General features: G+C 34.9%; 1 pseudogene; it reads right to left on the bottom strand.

Annotated features, from left to right (window-relative positions):
* Positions 1–22,527, bottom strand: part of LOC122198622 — a 51,640-nt pseudogene extending 29,113 nt beyond the window's left edge.
* Between the last annotated feature and the right edge of the window lie 876 nt (positions 22,528–23,403).

Raw genomic sequence — 23,403 nt, 5'->3', positions numbered from 1 at the left:
AGCAATCAGACAAAAGAATAAAAAACACCCAAATTGGTAAGGAAGAATTAAAACTTTCACTATTTGTAAATGACATGATACTATATGCAGAAAACCCTAAAGACTACACCAAAAACAAACTATAACTGATAAATGAATTCTGTAAGGTTGCAAAATACAAAATCAACATACAGAAATAAATTGCATTCCTATATGTTAATAATGAAGCAGCAGAAAGAGAAGTTAAAACAATCTCATTTACAATTGCATCAAAAATAAAAAAAAAATGCCTAAGAATAAACTTAACCAAAGAAGTGAAACACCTATACTCTGAACATTATAAAACATTGATGAAATAAATTGAAAACAATACAAACAAATGGAAAAATATTCCATGCTCATGGATTAGAAGAAAAAAATACTGCTAAAATGTCCATGCTACCCAAAGCAGTCTACAGATTTCATGCAATCCCTATCAAAATATGAATAACATTTTTTCACAGAACTAGAACTATCAATTCTAAAATTTGTATGGAACCACAAAAGACCCTAAAAGCAATCTTGAAAATGAAGGCCAAAACTGGAGGTATCACAATTCCAGATTTCAGGATATTCTACAAAGCTGTAGCAATCCAAGATAAATAGTACTGGCACAAAAATAGACACATAGATCAATGGAACGGAATAGAAAGCCCAGAAATAAACCTACCATTATATGGTCAATTAATCTCAGACAAAAGAGGGCAAGAATACACAATGGGAAAAAGTCTTCAACAACTGTTGTTGGGAAAACTGGACAGCTACATGCAAAAGAATGAAATGGGACACTTTCTTACACCCATACATAAGGGTAAACTCAAAATATATTAAAGACCTAAATGTGAGATCTGAAATCATAAAAAATCCTGGAAGATGGCCTAGGCAGTAATTTCTCTGCATTGTCCATAACAACACTTTTCTAGATATATCTCCTGGGGCAAGGGAAACAAAAGCAAAAATAGACTATTGAGAATACTCAAAATAAAAATCTTCTGCACGGCAAAAGAAACAATCAGCAAAACTAAAAGACAACCTATTGTATGGGAGAAGATACTCGCAAATACATATCCAATAAACAGTTAGTATCCAAAATTTATAAAGAACTTACACAACTTAATAACAAAAAAAAATAGTCCAATTAAAAAAAGGGCAGAAGGCATGAACAGACATTTGTACAAAGAAAACATACAGATGGCCAACAAGTACGTAATAAGATGTTGAACATTACTCATCATCAGGGAAATGCAGGTCAAAACCGTGATGAGATATTACGTCATACCTGGCAGAATGGCTAAAATCAAAACACAAAGAACAAGTTTTGGTGAGGATGTGGAGAAAAAGGAACGCTCATGTACTGTTTGTGGGAATACAAATTGGTGCAGCCATTGTGGAAGACAGTATTTCAGTATTAAAATAGTATGAAAACAATATAAAAAATTAAAAATAGAACTACCATATGATCAAATAATTCTGTTTCTGGGTATTTACCCAAAGTGTATGGAAACACTAATATAAAAGATGCATGCACCCATATATTATTGCAGCATTATTTACAATAGCTAAAATATGGAACATTACTCAGCCATAAAAACAAAGTCTTGCCATTTGTAAAAACATGGATGGATCTAGAGACTATAATGCTAAGTGAAATAAATCAGGGAAAGACAAATAATCATATAATTTCACTCATATGCAGAATTTAAGAAACAAACAAATGAGTAACAGAAAGTGGGGCTGTCTCTCTGGTTTTAGGGGGCAGGATGGTCCTGCCCAGTTCTACAAAGTTGGGATTACTTTTGCAAGAACTGAAGGGGCAGGGCCACCCACAGAGTCATGGAGATGACTATGTTACTGCAGTAGGACTAGAGGGCAGAATATTGAACTAAAGAAGATTATTTGCAAGCCATAAACTCATGAAATTTGCCTTACTAGGGCTTGGACTTGCTTGCTATCCATCACCTCTTCCTCTTTGAATGGGAAGATCTATCTTATGCCTGTCCATCATTGTATTTTGGAAGCATGTAACCTGTTTAGTTTTGTAACCAAACCAAATGTGAGTTTGCTCCTTGGTGAGTCACAGATAGAAATTACACCAAGTGGAATTGTCATGCGAAGGAAACTTTTAAATAAGGAGATCACAGGGAATAACCTCCAAAGCTGTGACTTTCTGAGTAAGTGTGGATGGCTCCTTTCATTTAGAGTTAGGATAAATATTTAGATAAGGGAGGCTTGTTATCATATGTAGAGATGGGAGTAAGATTGCACCTTGGGGATACATGCCTATACATACATTGTGTGTTATGTAAATGAGCCTTATGCTTCTCCTTGGGTGAAGACTTTAGTATTATAATGAGGTAAAGGTAACTAACTGTTGGTCACTCTGTGGGACACTCCATGGTCCATCTACACAAGTCTGAATCAAGGGTTGAGTTCAAACTGGTCTGGGTGGTGTGGCCAGTGGAACTCTTTGTCATGGCAGTCATTACTGCTTGATGGATAGGGAAAGACACCAGAGTCCTCTCCATGTTCATGCACCTAGGAAAGGTCATAAGAAGACATAGTGAGAAGGAGGCCATCTGCCACCAAGGAAGAGAGCTCTCACTAGAAACCAAATTGGTTGGTACCTTGATCTTGGACTTCCTAATAGTCTCCAGGACTTTGAATAAGTTTCTATTGTTTAAGCCAACTAGTTTTTGATATTTATTATGAAAGCCCAAGTAGACTAAGACAATAGGTTTCATAGTCCCAAGAATCTTCTCCTCTGGTATCTGAGAAACCTGTGACTAGGTGTATTAATACAGCAATGGTGAAGAGTAGAACTATTCAAGAAAAGCAGTCACTGCAGGGAAATTTGGGGCAGCCCTGGATACTGCTGGGAATTGTTACTTACATTACTAGCTAACATTTACAAGAGCTGTCACTGTTCGTTTCACAAGCTGCCAGGAACTTCTGTCTCTAGGAGGGTTTGACAGCTGATGGAGACACTGGTGTTAGGGCCTCGCCTTTGAGGGTGCATCAGGAAGTGTTTCTGTCAAGAGTGACTGTATCTGCCAAGAGGCACTGCAGTCAAGTAAAGCCCTTAGGACAAAGCAGATCCTGTTCTTTCACTTTTAGAGAGAAAGTGACTGGTGGTGAAGGTATTAAAAACCTTTTACATGATAAAAAGCTGAAGGACTAGAGAATGTTTAACTTAGAAAAGTTAACATTCTGGTGATGTGAGAAGTCCATTCAAATATCTGAAACCATCCATCATGGAGTAGTGTTCTATAGTTTAAGAGATAAGATTGGAATGTATGGGTGGAAGCTTCAGGAAGTCAAATACTGGCTTAGTATAAAAACTTTTTGTTTCTTTACTTGTAGAACTGTCCAAAGATGTAATTGAACTACAGTGACTTGTTTTTTTAACTTGTGAATTAGAAAAAAAATGGTAGATTTCCAGAAGAGTTGCAAAAATATACGAGTTCCACATATTCTTCGCCATTAACATTAACAACTTCTGTAACCATAGTATAATGATCTGAACTAGGACTAAAACTAATAACAAGAACAACAATGATAATATTGATAGAATATTATGAACTAAACTATAGACTTTATCTGGATTTCACTTGCTTTTTCCACTGAAGGCTTTTTTTTTCTTTTTCAGGATCTAATTTCAGATCTCACATTACATTTTGTTTTCACGACTCAATGACTTGTAATATCTAATGAGGCCTTGTTGTATTATTACTGAAGTGATGAATTAATGCCTATATTAATTAATATAATGCCTATATTGTTAGCTGCATTTATTATAATAATTTTATATTAATTAATTGTGACTGTTTTGTAGTAAGGCAAGTTCAAATTTATATGGATACATCAGTTTGGAATTTTGATTGAATGGCACAGTAAAATTATTACAAATGATACTGGCAAGAATGTACTTATGTAGAGTTCTCCAAGATGCTCTTTGATAACACTGTAGTGATTAAAATACATAGTAAGAATATGAAAGTACTGATGCACAAAATTATGCAGGAGTCTAAGTACAAACTTCTGGATATTGGATTTAAATATTAATTTCATGTATCTTAATGGTTATAAAATATTTCACCACTTCTACTTAAACAGCTGGTCAGGCTCACTGTATCTTATTTATGTATTTAAGTGTGATATAAATAGGTGGAGAAAGTTGATAATATGATAAGCTGAATATATTAAAAAAATTCTTTATCCATTAGTGGTTATTCTAAAACTTTTCTGCCTGAGAACTTGTGTTGTTGAGACTATAGACCCAAACCTCATTGCCTTTGAATCCGTAACCTTGTTAGGTGGATGAAACTATATGGGCAGCCTAACAATATGTATTTTTTAAATATTTATTTGCTTTCTTGGTTTGGCTAAAACGAAATCGGGGCTCTAGAAAGAATATTAAGATGAAATCATTATTAAACAGTGTGGCATACACCTAAAAAATACGAAATTTGTACAGTATCCCTCCAAAGTGTTAATGCCTGTTTGAATTGAGAATGCTAGGTTTGGATTTTTTTTTAATATAAATTATTGTCAAGTTAGCTAATATACAGTATATACAGTTTGCTCTTGGCTTCGGGGGTAGATTTCCATGATTAATTGCTTACATACATCACCCCATGCTCATCCCAACAAGTGCCTTCCTCAGTGCCCATCACCCATTTCCCCCTCTTCCCCCCCCACCCCCCATCAATCCTCAGTCTGTTCTCTGTGTTTAAGAGTCTCTTGTGGTTTGCCTCACTCTCTGTTTGAAACTATTTTTCCCTCCCTCATGGTCTTCTGTTAAGTTTCTAAATTCTTCATTTGAGTGAAAACATAGGATATCTGTCTTTCTCTGACTGACTTATTTCACTTAGGATAATACCCTCCTCACTCTCTTTTACCTAAAAGTGTGTTGAATGGTGCAGTGCTTTTATGACCAAGAAGCAAACTAGTTATGTAGGATGGAAATTTTGAACAATTCAGAGTAGTTACTTTTCCCATTATATATGTATATATTATAATATAATAATTATGTATATAATATACAAATAAAAGATTTATATATATATATATAGAGAGAGAGAGAGAGTATTTAGGAAAGTCTGTTCTCTTCCTAAAGTTTCTTGTCTTTTTTTTTTTTTTTTTTTTTTTTAATTTTTTTTCAACGTTTTTTATTTATTTTTGGACAGAGAGAGACAGAGCATGAACGGGGGAGGGGCAGAGAGAGAGGGAGACACAGAATCGGAAACAGGCTCCAGGCTCCGAGCCATCAGCCCAGAGCCCGACGCGGGGCTCGAACTCACGGACCGCGAGATCGTGACCTGGCTGAAGTCGGACGCCCAACCGACTGCGCCACCCAGGCGCCCCTTGTCTTTTTTTAAATTTACATATTCTGGATCAACATATGTCTGTAAGGTATTTCGTTGGTGACAGTTTCATCAATCAAAGCAAAAGAACCTCAATATGATGCTGAAACTCAGAGTCAGAGCCATGTACTCACCTGTTCCTGTCCATGTAAAAAGCTGTCTTCCAGGGATTATACTTTGATGAGTCTTTGTTTTGTCTAATTAACTTCTCTTATAATTGTGACATTGGAGGAGAATTAGCTAAAAGTTGTTGAGTTAAAAGATTCTGATAATAATGTAGTTTTATCTCATTGAGATATGTATAACTTTTAAAACACAGTCTGACTGTTGGGTTTTACCAAATGAATCTTATTCAAAAGGGAGATATAGTTGACCCATACATGACACTCTACTGACTGGGTCTTACATGAATATGTTCCTGTGGAAGTTAAGCTTCCAGTTTTGTTATGTGAGAATCTTGGGAGAATTAGAATAAAAATCCATGTTCTGAGATTTCTTTGTCATGTAATATGACCTTATTATGAGAGAATTTACTTAATTGCTATAAAAAAATGTTCATATAAACCTGTTCTCTAGAGGGACATTAAGGAGTAAGATGAACTCTTTGCATCCTTTCGTACAAACCCCCCCGATTTTGAGAGTTACGGTGTTTTCATGATCAGTAATAGAAATCGTTCTTATGACAGATCCATTTACCTACTTTCTCATTACCTATTGCTCCTACTGTGTAATTTACTCCTTATATATCATGCTTTACTTCTTACCAAAAGCTCTTATTTGCTTCTATTTTGTTGGCAGTGGAATTGGAGTTAAGTGCTTTTTCCCCAAAATTGGCCCTCTGAAACCACTCCTTAAAATCTTCCACATGCTTTTTTTTTTTAATATGAAATTTATTGTCAAATTGGTTTCCATAGAACACCCAGTGCTCATCCCAACAGGTGCCCTCCTCAATGCCCATCACCCACTTTTCCTTCCATCCCACCCCCCTGAAATCTTCCACATTCTTGGGGCACCTAGGTGGCTCAGTCGGTTCAGTGTCCAACTTCGGCTCAGGTCATGATCTCATGGTTTGTGGATTTGAGCCCCTCGTCGGACTCCATGCTGACAGCTCAGAACCTGGAGCCTGCTTCGGATTCTGTGTCTCCCTCTCTGCCCCTCCCCTACTTGTGCTCTGTCTCTCTGTCTCTCAAATAAATAAGAATTAAATTTTTTTTTTTTTTAGAAAAAGTCTTCCACATTCTTCTTTTGTATGTCTTCTGCGCATATTCTGAGCCTGCTTTTGTCCTTCAATAAAATATCTGGATAATCCTGATTATAGAGCTCTCTATGATTAGTGCTGGAATATAATACTATCTTCCTCTCTGATTTTATTTATTAAGACACTATTTTTATCCAGTAAGAAACTAGGAGATGTTTTATCAATCAGTTCCATGAATGTATCCTCTCTCCATTCCACTGTCCTTGTTCTTCTCTATACTTCCATAATTTTGCTATGCTCTTTGCAATACCTCTTGTATTGGAGCTCCACAAATAACCCTCATTTTGAAGATTTGTTAGTAGGACTCGCAAGACTCTGTATATAATTATACTAACTACTAAGGTTCATCACAGTGACATAGTAGGAGTGTATAGTCAGATGATAATGGAAAAAGGCATGGTTGAATTCTAGAGGAATTTGTGTTCAGGCTGTTTTATGCTCTCACCCTCCTATGAGTGCTCACAGAGAGTATTATTCTTCAAGCAATGAAAATGCGCCAACATGTATGCGATGTTTCTAAAGGGAAGCCCACTAGAGACTCAAGGTTTATTATTGGTAGGTAGTCACATAGGCACCTTCTACCTAAAATTTATCAAAATTCCAGACTTCCAGATTAAAAGCAAGTATTGAATATAAATCTTTTGCACAGTCTAGGCATGATGAAACATTATCATTTATTTAACCCTCTCAAAATCCCAGTTCTGAGCGTTTGATCCAAAGAACAACCTTCCAAGCAATCTCAAACCTAGTATGTTTACTCTCTTCTGTGTACTCTCCAACTTATTTTCTATTATAATTGTTTTGTCGAATCCATTTTCTACAAGGCAGAAAAATGGTTTCCTAGCCATGAATTAAATTATGGTCTTAAATCCTTGAAGTCATTCCAAAGATCCCTTGTAGGGATGTTTTGTAGATAAGATCAGATGTAGGAGATCAGTTTGGTAGCATCCTTCTCAGGGAATTATTTTGATGTATCCAGGTATTTTTTGCCACTTACACTATGATCATTTTTCAGCTCATACATCCTCTACCATTGTTGGAGGTGTTTTAAAAAAATATGTCCATACCTGTGTGTGTGTGTGTGTGTGTGTGTGTGTGTGTGTGTGTATTTTTCCGTTTAGTACAGAGTTGACAGACATTCCGTAAAGAGTCAGATAACCAATATTTTAAGCATGGCAGGCAATGCAGTCTGTGACAATCATTCAACTTTGTCATTTTAGCAGGAAAGCAACCATAGACAACAGGTAAAGGACTGGGAATGTGTGTTCCAATAAAACTTTATTTACAAAAGCAGTTGATGAGTTAGATTTAGACCACTGGCAAAGTTTACTGACCCCCAATTTAATGCAGATGAACTTAATCACTTACATTACTAAACCACAATCTCTACACATATATACTATTTTCAGAATTATTCCAGACTCAGATGTGTTTTATTTTAAGGAGTTATAACTAGAAAGGAAAGAAGGTGGTAGGATATAAGAGGTATTTTTATACAAACCTCCTCTGTCACACTAAATTTTTGTGTTACAGTTTGAGGGAAAACTTTTTGCTATGTGGATAGAGATGTTTGGTTTAAATGCTCACTTCCCTCTCATCTTATAGGAGTGGAGTAATAGATATTTGGGCTTAATAAGATTTTTGTTATTACATGAATGGCACAGTTTGAACAAAGTAAGTGTAAGAGAACCCAGATAGTTGTCTATTACCAAAGAAAGACACAGGGCATTCAAGAATAAGGCTCCAGAGAAATTGGTCTCACTGCCACTTGAGCTATCAGTGGTTTTTCCATTTTGGCTGCACATTATAATTGTTCCAGAAATTATGAAAATTTTTAATTAATTCATCTAGAAATAAAAGATGATATTCACCAAAGATAATATCTTAGCATCTTTTAAGGTACTATCAAGATGCAAAATTAGAATTGGTAAATTGTGATGTACAATGACATATTTCTACAATTCATACATATGATAGCTAACTATATATAAAACAATACAAATTAATCACCACACCAGAAAATTAAGAGAAATACAGATTTCTGATTCCCATTCTGGTTCACATTTAATAGAGTGATGTGAAATAGAAAGATTCTGAGATAGAGATATGTTTGTGTTTTCTTAAACAGGCCATTGGCGGGGAATGAAAGAGGGATTGAGAATGATTGCACATATGGTTCTGGAAATATTTGTAGAGTAAAATAAATGGACAAATGATGATGCTAAAACCGAAATACAACAACTGTGTCAATATTGTGGACTGGTAAACAGTCTATTTGCTTGTATCTAAACAACTCTACTGGTAGAGTAGGCCACATTAACTATTTAGTTATTTATATATATTTAAAATAATACCTATAGTAAAGGTACAGTGAAACTAAGTAATCATGAACCCAGAATTCCATATTCGCTTTCTGTATCCTAGAATTTGCAGTCAGATAGTTAGCAGTCACTTCGGCTCACTCTGTCATTTGAGGACCTCACAGTTTACACAATAGATGCTTTGAGCCTGCTTAGAACAATCTTGAGAGACTTTACCATATATATTTAGCATCTAGGTTAGCAGTCTAGAAATGTAAGGTCTAACCAGTGTTACTAATATGATAAATTCCTGCTCTGTTTGTATTTAAATACTGAGAAGTTTTAGTGTTCCTTATATTCAAGAAATTGGTTATATATCTCTTCAGTTAAACAGTCTTCCACCCCAAAGTGCCTATAATTATTATTATAAAGTAAAGTATTACTGTTACAAAGTAAAGGAAACAATATCAAGTTTCTTGCTAAGCAAGAACTTAAGAAGGCAGAAAATGACAGGGAAGTAATAATTTAAATAAGTTGATTAAATATATGTACATCATTCTGCTTTGGCAGAGACAGGAAGGGAAATAAGAGTACAGAAAAATAATGGCATAAAACTATCATTTGTTGGGGGAGGCGCCTAGGTGGCTCAGTCGTTTAAGCATTCATCTCTTGATCTCCTCAGGTCAGGTCATGATCTCATGGTTCCTGAGTGCGGGCCTCGCATTGGGCTGTGTGCTAATGATACGGAGCCTGCTTGGGATTATCTCTCTTCTTCTCTCTCTGCCTTCTCCCCGCCTTGTTTGCACTCTCTGTCTCTCTGAAAACAAAGAAATATCATAGGATTTCACTCATACATGGAATTCAAGAAACTTAACAGATAAACATAGAAGGGAAGGAAAAATAAGATAAAAACAAAAAAGGGAGGCAAACCACAAGAGACTCTTAAATACAGAAGACAAACCGAGGTTGATGGGGGTGGAGGGGTGAGGGGATGGGCATTAAGGAGGGCACGTGTTGGGATGAGCACTGGATGTTATATGTAAGTGATGAATCACTGGGTTCTACTTCTGAAGCCAAGACTGCGCTGCATGTTAACTAACTTGAGAATAATAAAAAAAAAAAGACTATTGTTCAGCCATAAATACATACATACATACATACATAAAATACATACATACATACATACATACATACATACATACATAAATACACACATATACATACATACATAAAATAACTTAATCATTTTGGAACGGTTTACTCCTAAACTAATTGCACTGATTCTGCATTTGCCCAACCTGTGTGTGGAAAACAGTCTTCTTTGGATTGCTTACACTGCACAAAAATGGAGAAGAGAAGAAAGTTTTGTTCAGAAATGAATACAGAAATAAACCCCTTGAGGTAAATAAAGGTCCATCTGTCGTATAGTTCTTTATAAGGAAATCTTTAAAAAGGTTAAGGAATAAGAGGAAGTGGGAGGAGGAATAGAAAGAGGAGACAGACACGGAAGAGAATGGTCTGAGTTCGTAAATATTTGGAGTAAGAACAGGATAACCAGAGTCAATCCAAAGAAACCAAAGTGGAAACAAAGTGGAAGCTATTCTGATGCTATTTTGAAGGGTTCTGGATCTATAATTTCATGTACCAGAATGTGTTGTCTGTCAGAAGTCTTAACTCGGCATTCTCTAGAAGGAAGAAGGATAGTAAAGTTACTAATAGAACATGTTATTGAAATGAGATTAAACCAGATTGTTCTGTTGGCCCTTACTAGATTTATATCTTCCGTTGATGTTACTTACATAACTGTAAAGCCTCAGTTTCCATCCTGGTGAAAGGAGAGCAGCAACTTTTAATTTATTAAAATTTTCATTTATTAAATTTGTAATTTATAAACTGGTTGAGAAGATTGAATCAGATCATGCATATAAAATGCTGTTTAATTTTTCATATTATTTACTGCTGCTTCTGTCGTCTTACTCCAGTGTGACTTTAGTAAAGTCACAGGATTCACCATGTGGTTATTTCTCAGAACCCATAGTCACTAAATCTAAGCAAAGGAGTGTGAGATGTATTTTGTCAAAGCAAAATGGCTTTCCAAAAACCACTGTCACTGTGTACATTTACAAATTTTGTTTCTTGGTTCTGCTTCTTGATGTAAGTAATTCTTGGAACATTGCCATATTAGTGACAACAATGTGGTTTACCAGAGTGATGCCATCTCCGTAAGGGAACCGATCGGTTTCTGATGGGGTCAGCAGAAGAATCTGTTTTTTACCCTATAAGCAATGTGTAGGCTTAGCATAATGAGATGAGATTTTATGAGAATATTTTCTCTCAAGAACAGATTTCCTGGTGACAGGAACAGCAGATTCCACAAATTTCCCCAAGTTTAACAGGAGCTATGCTTTGAAATTATATGGAAATATGATATTGATTTTTATGGTTGCTTGATGAGAGGGACTAGAAGTTCTACTATTTTAGAAAATATGAATATAATAAATCATTCAATTTAGTGTGACCATTTTTCTTTACCTCACACTTTTGTGGTTCTGTGCTTTGTAAAACCTGTGTTCAGTTATGTCTCATTCCTTTGTTTACTTTATTTTTAAACCTTATCTAGAGGGTGATGTTATGCTCATTGATTCTATATAATATAGAGATACAGAGAAGGTAAAAGGATGTTTTAATGTTCGGGTTGTTTTAAATAAGATCACATCTTCGCAATCATTTTGAATGATATTTAGGATCCCCTGTTCTGAAAGTTATTAGAAACCCTTTTATATTGCCTTTAGGATATTAAGGAATAGAAAAAGAGATAGCTTTTCATGGGCATTCTCGAGGACTGAATGTTTGTGTGCCCCCCAAAATTCATATTTTGAATTTTGAAGCCCTAATTCGCAATATGATGGTATTAGGAGATGGTGCCTCTGGGATATAGTCCGGTGTAGATGAAGTCATTGGGGTGGAGCCCTCACAATGGAATTAGTAACTGTATAAGAATAGGTGTGAGAGAGCTCTTTTCCCTCTGATGTGTGAGTACACGTGGCAAAGACTTCTGTCTGCAGATCCAGAGTGCTCTCACCAGGAACCAGACATCCCGGCCTCCAGAACTGTGAGAAATAAATGTCTGTTGTTTAGGCCAACCAGTCCTTGGTGTTTTGTTATAATAGTCTGAGCTAAGACAATTATATAATAATTGTGAACCTTAAAACAAACAAGCAAACAAAAAAACCTGAATCACAGGAACTTCCTCTGTTGGCACATTGAAATATTTAATTTTTAAACAATGGGAAACCTGCTTGTTTCCTACCTCCTTAATCTTTCTCAGCAATATAATCCAAAGGAAAACTAAAGTCAAAACTCAAATGCCTATGGAGTATTTAAGTAAAATCTTATCACTTAATGTTGATAATTAAATCAAATGGAGTATACCTATGGATGAAGTGAGACCATGGGCTAATAGGACTTTTTTAGCAAGGGTATCATTTGGGTATGACTTTTATTCCTTATACGTCAAATTCAAGCTTCAAAATTTAAGCATATATAGCTTTCAAATTAAAGTGTATATTTAAAGAGATGTATATATGTGTGTATATATATATGCATAATTATAGTTATATACATATACAAATATGTATTTAATAACCTGGAATATAATAAGTATCAAAAATCAGAACTGCTTTAGCATGAAGTGACTATAGCAAGATATTAAAAATATCTATACCAATATTTATGACCTAGATAAATAAGCAACTGAGAAGATTAAGAAATTTGAAAAAAAATAAGTAATTACTAAGATTCCAAAGGGGGAATCTTTTTAAACTAGATTAGAAATTAGTAAATAAGTAGAAAAATCACCTTTTAAAGTGTAATTTGTAGTTATTTCAATAATTATTGAAGTGTCTTTAAATAAGAGAGCAGAAACTCTGGAAAGCTAAATTTCCTTCAAAGATATTAACTTGAAATGAGTATGAAAGATTTTTATTTCTATAATAACTTAAACACCATTTTGCCAATGCAAAAAGAAAAAAAAAGAGACTTTAAATGCAGCTTAAGCACAAAGATACACTCCAGGCTACTGAGAAAAGTCTACTTAATTTTATTGATTTTTCTCCTTCAGTTTAAATTCCCTAGTCCCCATGGTCTTTTATCATTTTTATTCAGAGGTGAATATGAGGTCAAAATTCAATTTTACTATATCTTTTATATTATCATTTATAATCATATCATGGAATATTGAATATCATTAGCTACCCATTGAAAGTTTTAACCCAAGAACCCAGCTTAGAATATTCTCTAGAAGAAATTGAAGTTCCCATTTATTTTATACAGCTTGTATATTTTTAAGCATATGCAATAATTTCTGAGGGAGAAATACAGTAACTTCAGCAGTATTTACTGTTATTAAGCTATGAGTGGGTTTTAAAAAGCTTAGCTGACTTTTGACTTACATTTCTTAAAAATACATAACTGTTGTAGAATGCTGGAGATAACTCTTCCTATGCATACATTGTGCCACATTCCACAAAAGGTTGTATGCTATTTCCAAAAAAAAAAAAAAACAAAACAACCCAAAACTTTTTTGGTCATGTATGAAGGCATAAAAGATTTAAGAGAGGCCACTCCCTTACCACTTGTGTCAGTTCTGGATTTAAGGATTGGCAAAAATAAGCATTCTGATGCACACGTAAAATATGCAGAAAATGAGTTTTACTTTAGTTATTTGTAGGCGTCAGCCTAAGGAATATTCGTGAACACACATTCCTGTGTCTCCCTACCGCATACCCTTATGAGCAGTCACTCTCCCACTTGGTTGCCAGCATGAGTAGAGTGGAGTCTGTAATCTCAGGGTAAGACTAAGCTTTTCAGATTTCTTGTAGCCCAGCCACATTTCTGAATAATTCTGGTATATACTTTTTAATATAAACGTTTTCAAAAACTTCTTTGTGATGAGCTGTTTTACCCACATGTAGCATCATAGGTCCTGGTTTGAGATACTTCTTATGCAATCAATGCCATGTCACTGCATTATCTAGTCATTGTACACAGCCGGTCACACCACAAGTAGATAATGTAAGCTTTAACAATTAGGAAGGATGGATAATGAGAAAGTCCATTCAAAGCACGAGATAGACTGATGGATATTATCATTGATTAGGTTCTATATCACATTCAGTGTAGAATCAAAGAATATCCACAATTATCTCAGAAGTCTTTGAAAAAAGTCCTTCTCCTTTCTAACGATTTATCTCTGTGGGAATGGATTTTTTTAAAGCCATTCCACCAAAATAACATGGTATAACATTGAAGGCAGAAGCAGATACAAGAATCCACCTGTCTATAATGAAGGGAGACATTAATGTAAATGAAGCCATTCCTCTCACAATTTTTTTGTACTGGAAATGTGTCTGAAATTAAAAAAAGGTTATTGATGTTAACACATGCTTGGCTTATCACGGTTATTTTTAAATAAATAATCAATCTCCATTTTAATTTCAGGTATGGTAATATTACTAAAAAAATTTCACATCATCATAATCTCTGGGTTTTCAATTGTTTTTAAGAGTATAAAATATTTCTGAGAAGAAAATTTGAGAACCACTGCTTTATAATTAAAACCTTTCCACTTAGAAAACAAAGACGGTGTCTGTTTTAGATGGTGTCTGTTTTAGATGGTGTCTTTAGTAACATAGCCTGGAATTTTACAATGTTCCTTACTGTTTTTTTTTGTTTGTTTGTTTGTCTGTTTGTTTTTAAATCTCTTCCATTTGATCTTTTGAGGCTTGCCTTAATTTTAGGGGGGACAATCTACTTTTTTTAACCTCTCTTCCTAATTATGCCAATGCAACTTCTATCTCTGGTATCTTACCATCTCTTCCTTGATATATTGTAGTTTACCTTTTAAAAGTGTTTGTATAGGACACAGCTTCATTATGACATTTGTGTAATGATGGCATCTTTGTTGACAATATTAACGCACCCAAAAGCAATATTATTTTTCTTGGTAAGAATGCTTCATATTTCACAGTTTTTTAAGTTCCTTTTTATTTTTGAATTTATATTGTTTATTTTTAACTTATTAATATTTATAAAGACATTTTTCCCTGAACCACCTATTAAAAAAAAAAAAAGTTTGTGTTGTGGGGGGCAGGAGGGGGAGGGTAGAGTGATATTCTTGACTAATTAGGAAATTCCTTTAAAATTTTTTTTAAAATCTTTATTTATTTTTGAAAGAGAGAGAGAGAGAGAGAGAACCGGGAAGGGACAGAGAGATGGAGACAGAATCTGAAGGAGGCTCCAGGCTCTGAGCTCTGAGCTGTGAGCTATCAACATAGAGCCTGACTCAGGGTTCAAACCCAGGAGCAGTGAGATCATGACTGTGAGCTGACTGAGACACCCAGCCACCCCAGGAAATTCCTTTTTTTTAAAAAAATAATAAGTCTAATGTTTATTTCTTAAGAACAAGTTGACTTCATGAGCTCTTTTTTAAAACAATGCAGCTTCTCTTTAGTGCCATGAGAGACACTCTTATTCTGCAAGTATGAATTTTCTGTATGATCACTTGTTTCAAAATACTTTTGATTCAAGTGAGTGTCATTTGCTTAGAATCTCTATTTCTATATTTGTGAAGAAAGAGCTTTAGGATTTGCAGTAGGACCCAAAGAAGAAATTCACTGTGATTTTAGAAAAGTATCAATTGTGGTGTTTTTTGAAGTATAATATTCTTACACATGCCTATTTTCTACCCCCAAAAATGGTATACTTGCACTTGAGGTATGTTTTTCAATGGTCATGTTATATTTAATTCATAGATTTATGTGGAAGAGCCAATAGATGAAATCCATTTATGTATACAGTATGTATATGTATCTCAATTTGTTGTTTCAGATTTTTCTATAGAATGAACTATCATTTTGAATTGCACTTTTGATTTCAACGCTCACAAGTGTTTCATGTCAAATTTTATTGTAAGTGTATTTCTGGCATTTGAACTTATTTTATATTTATCTATTATTTTTGTTCAAGTAAATGTATGTCAAATGTTATGACGCACAATACAAAATGATATGTTTTCTGAGATTTGTTTTTAGATTTGACGTGATGTCAACCTTTTGTACTCCCTTGCTAACAGACATTCTATTTTATATTTAAATATAGTAACCTCTTACATATTATTTAAAGTATGTATATATACATATATATATACACATAGACAAATGTGTTTTATGTGCATATATCTATATATATTTCTTTTATACATCAGTGTGTATATATGTATTGATTTTATAAACAAGAGTTTAGATTTTCTACATAAATATATCTTACTATCTATTTATCCTAATATTTTTGTATATTTATTTATACCTTAATGGACTACTGGTTACGTTTGTGCTTTTCACTTATGTTGAAAATTTTATAAATTCAAAGAAAATGAAGAATTATATAATAGAAATTAGTGGAGCTTAAACTTACTCATTGGTGTTATATAGATATTTGAATCATAAAAATAAATATTTCTTAGTTATTTGACATTTTCTTCTTCGTGAGCTTGCCAATCATAGCTATGCTTTTGGGAAAATACTCCCATTTCTTTATTTTTCTAACATAAAACATGCAGATACCACACCTACACCTTTTCTTTCATTTAAAATTCTTGTCTTATTCGATACGACTGCAAAACTGCATCACCCTCTGACTTTTTAATCTTTAGATGGCCTTAATGATGGTTCCTTGTGATTTCCTGTCAGATATAGAATATGTTTGGTCAATTCTTAAATAATTATGTTTCGAAGTTGTGTATGTAATGTCCATGTCAGATACAAATAACACTGTCCTCCAATAAGTGGCGTCTATGACTGCTCAAGAAACCATTAACTTGGTTAGATAACATGTTCTGCCTCCTGCCATCTTGAAGGTCATGCTGATTTTATTGATCTGGTTTGCTATTTCTTCCCATTAACTTTTCTTTTAAAGGCAATTGCACTGAAGAAGAAGCAGTATTCACTGACAGCTTTCAGCCCCATGTCACCTATGGAGATCTTTACTTCTCTGTGGTGTTTTCGTGGTTTAGGTTGTTAATGAGCTGTCTTCTGCAGGCTGATTGTCAGTTCATAATACTATGCTGATTCGGCAAAGCCATACCTAATCTCCTTCTGTGTGCACTTGTAAGGAATGGTTATCAGTTTTCTAGAGTTTCTTTGTTAATAATATCTGAAGGAGTTGTTATGATGCCCTTGGCTTATTGGACTAGAAAGTTTCTTTAGACAGACTAAGAAATGAGCAATCTATCATGGCCTTCTGAATATTTGTTGCCTTTTTGTACATAAGTATATAAAAATAATTGATTAAATTCAGTCTTACCCTGTACTTTTCTAAACTTTTATGGTGAAGAAAAACAGTCTGCTATTGTATTCATGTAATATTCAAGCAATGAGTAGCTAACATAGCACATAGAAATATGCTTTTAAAAGTTAATGCCAGGCTCTGCAAAGATCTTTGAGGAAAGTTCATATACAGATGCTTTGCTGATTAGAGCCAGTTATCTTTTATACTCTGGTATGCATTCAAGGCAAGAAATGGTAACTCTTCAAATGTATTGACATTTTATTGCAAATTTGATTGTATACTTGTGTGAATGTGTTAATTTTGACATTTTGAAATGTGACGTTTTAATAATTTAAAAATATATTCTGTTGGAGCGCCTGAGTGGCTCAGTGGGTGAAGTGTTGGACTCTTGATTTCAGCTTAGGTCATGATCTCACAGTCGGTGTATTCGAGCCCTGGGTTGGGCTCTACACTGACAGTGTAAAGCCTGCTTGGGATTCTCTGTCCCTCCCTCCCTTGCTTCTCTCCTGCTCACTCTCTCTGTCTCTCTCTCAAAATAAATAAACTTTAAACAAAGTTTAAAAAGGGTGTGAAAAATGTTACATTAATGCGCCATAAAAAACTGAAATGCTGACATAAATTGGTGAAGGTTTTTATAGGCTATATACCTATCAGTTGGCTTCAGTTAGATGATTCTAGTGAATATTCCTGATGTACTACCTACATTCCCTTTACCTAAAGTTGTAACCATCTGCAAGGTGCAGGTAATGGCTTAAGTTTGTAAACTTATACAAGGAATTGTCCTTGGCTGAGAGAAACCATCTGGAAAGATATCCACCCCAACTCTTAGAGTCTGTTATATACTTTTTTGACTAGGCAAAAAAAGTCTAGGCTTTTGTAAATAAAATAAAGAATAAAATGTATTCTATTTTGTAAGGTTAACATTAGGAAGTGTATGTGTGTGACATCAGCGTCTGATTTCTACTATAAATACATTTATTTTATTTTATAGAAACCTGATTATTTGAATATTTTCTTTAATTGACATTTTTAAACATTTTTTAAAATTTTAATTCCAGTATAGTTAACATTCAGTGTTATATTGGTTTCAGACATACAATGTACTGATTCAACAATTTTATACAATACTCAGTGCTTATCATGGTAAGTAAACTCTTTAATTCCCATTAGCTATTTCACTGATCCCCCCTACCCACCTAGCCTCTGGTAACCATCAGTTTGTTTACAGATTTTTTTGTTTTTGTTTTTGTTTTTTTTTAAATTTGGATCCAAGTTAGTTAACACATAGTGTAATAATAATTTCAGCAATAGGATTTAGTGATTCATCACTTACATATAACATCCAGTGCTCATCCCAACAAGTATCCTCCTTAATGCCTCTCTCCCCTTTAGCAGTTTCCCAACCCAACACCCTACCAGCAACCTTCAGTTTGTTTTCTGTATTTAAGAGTCTCTTATAGTTTGCCTCCCTCTCTGTTTTTATATTACTTTTGATCTCCTTCCTTATGTTCATCTGTCTTGTATCTTAAATTCCATATGAATAAAATCATATGATATTTGTCTTTCTCTGACTGACTTATTTCACTTAGCATAATACCCTGTAGTTCCAGCCACATTATTGTAAATGGCAAGATTTCATTCTTTTTGATTGCTGAGTAATATTTCAGTGTGTTTGTGTGTATGTGTATATATATATATATATATATATACGTATATATATATATGTATATATATATATATACGTATATATATATATACGTATATATATATATACGTATATATATATATATATATATATATAACCTCTTTATCCATTCATCAGTTGATGGACATTTGGGCTCTTTCTATACTTTGGCTATTGTTGATAGTGCTGCTATAAACATTGAGATCCATGTGCCCCTTTGAAAAAGCACACCTATATCCTTTGGATAAATACCTAGTAGTGCAATTGCTGGGTCATAGGGTAGTTCTATGTTTAATTTTTTGAGGAACCCCCATACTGTTTTCCGGAGTGGCTGCACCAGTTTCAAGAGGGAGAGAGAGAGAGAGAAGAGAGAGAGGGAGAGTGAGATCCTCTCTCTCCGGATCCTCACCAACATCTGTCATTGCCTGAGTTGTTAATTTTAGTCATTCTGACAGGTGTGAGGTGGTATCTCATTGTGCTTTTGATTTGTATCTCCCTGATGATGAGCCATGTTGAGCATTTTTTCATGTGTCTGTTAGCCATATGGATTTCTTCTTTACAAAAGTGTCTATTCATGTCTTTTGCCCATTTCTTCATTGGGTTATTTGTTTTTTGGGTGTTGAGTTTGATAAATTCTTTATAGATATTGGATACTAACCCTTTATCTGATATGTCATTTGTAAATATCTTCTCCCATCCTGTCAGTTGCCTTTTAGTTTTGTTGGTTGTTTCCTTCACCATGGAGAAGCATTTTATCTTAATGAGGTCCCAGTAGTTCATTTTTGCTTTTGTTTCCTTTGCCTCCTAAGACATGTCAAGTACGAAGTTGCTGTGGCCAACGTCAAAGAGGTTGTTGCTTGTTTTGTCCTCTAGGATTTTGATGGCTCCATGTCTTACATTTAGATCTTTCATCCATTTTGAGTTTATTTTTGTGTATGGTGTAAGAAAATCATCTAGGCTCATTTTTCTGCATGTCGCTGTCCAGTTCTCCCAACACCATTTGCTGAAGAGACTCTCTCTTTTTCCATCGGATATTCTTTCCCACTTTGTCAAAGATTAGTTGGCCATATGTTTGTGGGTCAATTTCTGGGTTCTCTACTCTGTTTCATTGATCTATGTGTCTGTTTTTGTGCCAGTATCATACTGTCTTGATACTACAGCTTCCAAATACAGTTTGAAGTCCGGAATTGTGATGCTTCCAGCTTTGGTTTACTTTTTCAGGATTGCTTTGGCTATTCGGGGTCTATTATGGTTCAATTCAAATTTTAGGATTGTTTGTTCTAGCTCTGTGAAGAGTGCTGGTGTTATTTTGATAGGGATTGCATTGAATATGTAGATTGCTTTGGGTAGTATTGACATTTTAACAGTATTTTTTCTTCCAATCCATGAGCAAAGAATATTTATCCATTTTTTTGGTGTATTTCTTCAGTTTCTTTCATTAGCTTTCTATAGTTTTCAGTGTATAGATTTTCCACCTTTTTGGTTAGGTTTATTCCTAGGCATTTTATGGTGCAATTGTAAATGGGATTGATTCCTTGATTTCTCTTTGTGCAACTTAATTATTGGTGTATAGAAATGCAACGAATTTCTGTGCATTGGTGTTATATCCTGGAGCTTTGCTGAATTTATGGATCAGTTCTAGCAGTTTTTTGGTGGAATCTTTTGGATTTTCCATTTAGAGTATAATGTGAAAGTTTGACTTCATACTCACCAATATGGATGCCATTTATTTCTTTGTATTGGCTAATTGCTGAGGCTAGAACTTTCAATACAGTGTTGAATAACTGGCAAGAGTGGACATCCCTGTTGTGTTCCTGACCTAAGGGGGAAAACTCTCAGTTTTTCCCCATTGAGGATGATATTAGTGGTGGATCTTTTACATATGGCTTTTAAGATCTTGAGGTATGATCCTTCTATCCCTAATTTCTTGAGAGTTTTTATCAAGAAAGGATGCTGTGTTTTGTCAAATGTTTTCTCTACATCTATTGAGAAGATCATGTGGTTCTTATCCTTTCTTTTATTAATATGATGTATCGCATTGATTGATTCGCAGATACTGAACTAGCCCTGTATCCCAGGAATAAATCCCACTTGATCATGGTGAATAATTCTTTTAATATATTATTGGATCCAGTTTGCTAGAATCTTATTGAGAATTTTTGCCCCATGTTCATCAAGGAAATTGGTCTGTAGTTCTTTTTACTGGAGTCTTCCTCTGGTTTTGGAATCAAGGTAATGTTGGCCTCATAGAAAGAGTTTGGAAGTTTTCCTTCCATTTATATTTTTGGAACAGCTTTTAAAGAATAAGTATTAACTCTTCTTTAAATGTTTGGTAGAATTCCCCTGGAAAGCCATCTGGCCCTGGATTCTTGTTTGTTGGGTTATTTTTGATTACTGATTCAATTTCATTACTGGTTATGAGTCTGTTCATTTTTTCTATATCTTCCTGTTTCAGTTTTATTAGTTTACATGTTTTTAGGAATTTTTCCATTTCTCCCTGATTGACCAGTTTGTTGGCATATGATTGCTCATAATATTCTCTTATTATTGTTTGCATTTCTGCAGTGTTGGTTGTGATCTCTCCTCTTTCATTCTTGATTTTATTTATTTGGGTCCTTTCCTTTTTCTTTTTGATCAGTCTGGGTAGGGGTTTATCAGTTTGGTTAATTCTTTCAAAGAACCAGCTCCTGGTTTTATTGAAGTTGATAATCTGTTTTTTGATTTTGATATCATTGATTTCTGCTCTAATCTTTATTATTTCCCTTCCTCTGCTGATTTTGGGATTTATTTGCTTTTCTTTTTCTTGCTTTTCAGGTGTAAAATTAGGTTGTGTATTTGAGATCTTTCAAAATAGGAGAGCTAAAGAGTTTCCCAGACAAACCAAAACTAAAGGAGTTCATGACCACTAAACCAGCCCTGCAAGAAACTTAAAAGGAAACTCTTTGAATGGAGAAAAGATAACAAAGCAAAAAGGACCCAAAGCAAAAAAGACTAGAAAGGACCAGACAACACCACCAGAAACACCAACTCTATAAGCACCACAGTGGCACTAAATTTATATCTTTCAGTACTCACTCTAAATGTCAATGGACTAAAAACTCCAATCAAAGACACAGGATATCAGAGTGGATAAAAAAATTTAAAAAACCAAGATCATCTATATGCTGCTTACAAGAGACTCATTTTAGACTTAAAGACACCTTCAGATTGAAAGTAAGGGGATGGAGAGTTTTATCTCAATGAACTTGTGTTTCAAAACCCTACATTTCAGAGACTCCAGAGGCTTGGACCTATGCTCTCTGGGTGAGGGTCTCACTGAACAATAGGTGGGTACCAGCTTGCCCCAGAAAACGTGGAGCAATTGCACAACGGCAGAAGTTCAGAGATTATGCTAAATCACAACACACAGCCAGCCCCAGGTTTTACCATAGTCTGGCATCTTTGTGCCAATACCAGCATACGTAGCTGCTCTCCAGGGTCATCTGGGACCTTTGCCTGAGGGGAAGCCGTATGGCCTCTACCAAAGGTACTCCAAGCAGGAGAACTGCTTCTCCCCATGTGGCACATGGACCCCTCAGATCCTGCTGCCTGCTGCTAGGGATTTGCCCTACTTCTTCACCAGGGCACTGCCAGGCACTGAGCTCCAGAACCTCAGACTCCCTGTTCCAGTGTTTATAGAATCCTGGTGTTATTGAAACCCTCTCCTTTCTTCCCGTCAGTGGTTTTGGGGAAAAGTTTTCTTGTTGAGTCCCTGTGTTTTCACTGTTTCTTTCTCCAGATACTTTCAGGGGAGTGCTTTTCTTGCACAATCCCAATGTGCTGCATTCTCCCCCTTTCTCTTTCTCTGTCGTCTCTCCACCAAAACAGCTCCCTACCCTTTCCCCCAGTTTTTCTCCCCCCCCCCCCAGTTCCCCTCTCCATACCGTGTACATGCCAAGTTCTATGGCTCAAGTTATGCAGATTGTCGTGGTGAGCCTCAGATCAATTTCCTAAATGTTCAAAATGGTTTGGTGCTGATCTAGCTGTGTTTCAGGGATGAGAAAAGCTCAGGGTCTCCATGCTGTTCTGCCATCTTAACTCTTCCTCCTTTGAGTGAATACATTTTAATCTAAAGTCTGTGAAAGTCTCCCTGTAGAATATCTAATTAACTGGTATTTGGAAACCCCAATATTGACAGAATTAGCTTATTAAAAACAGATGCATGACTATAGGCATTTCAAGATAGTGGGTGCTTGAATTGGGAATTGTCTTCCCTTATCAGACTAGGGGAATTTTCTCAGCCCTAAGGAGATTCTTATAAGAATCATTTTGATGAACTATTAAAGTCTGAAGAGGATGTTTTCAACTAGATATTTCTCTGTATTTTTCCCCATATGTTGAAAACTTCAAAGAAGTTATACATGTGTTTCCATATAATTTACTTTTATTTTTTTC

The sequence above is a fragment of the Panthera leo genome, chromosome A1 (genome assembly GCF_018350215.1).
Source record: "Panthera leo isolate Ple1 chromosome A1, P.leo_Ple1_pat1.1, whole genome shotgun sequence".
Lineage (NCBI taxonomy): Eukaryota > Metazoa > Chordata > Mammalia > Carnivora > Felidae > Panthera > Panthera leo.
The sequence above is the reverse complement of the archived record's forward strand: the minus strand, read 5'-3'. Positions and strand labels throughout refer to the sequence as shown.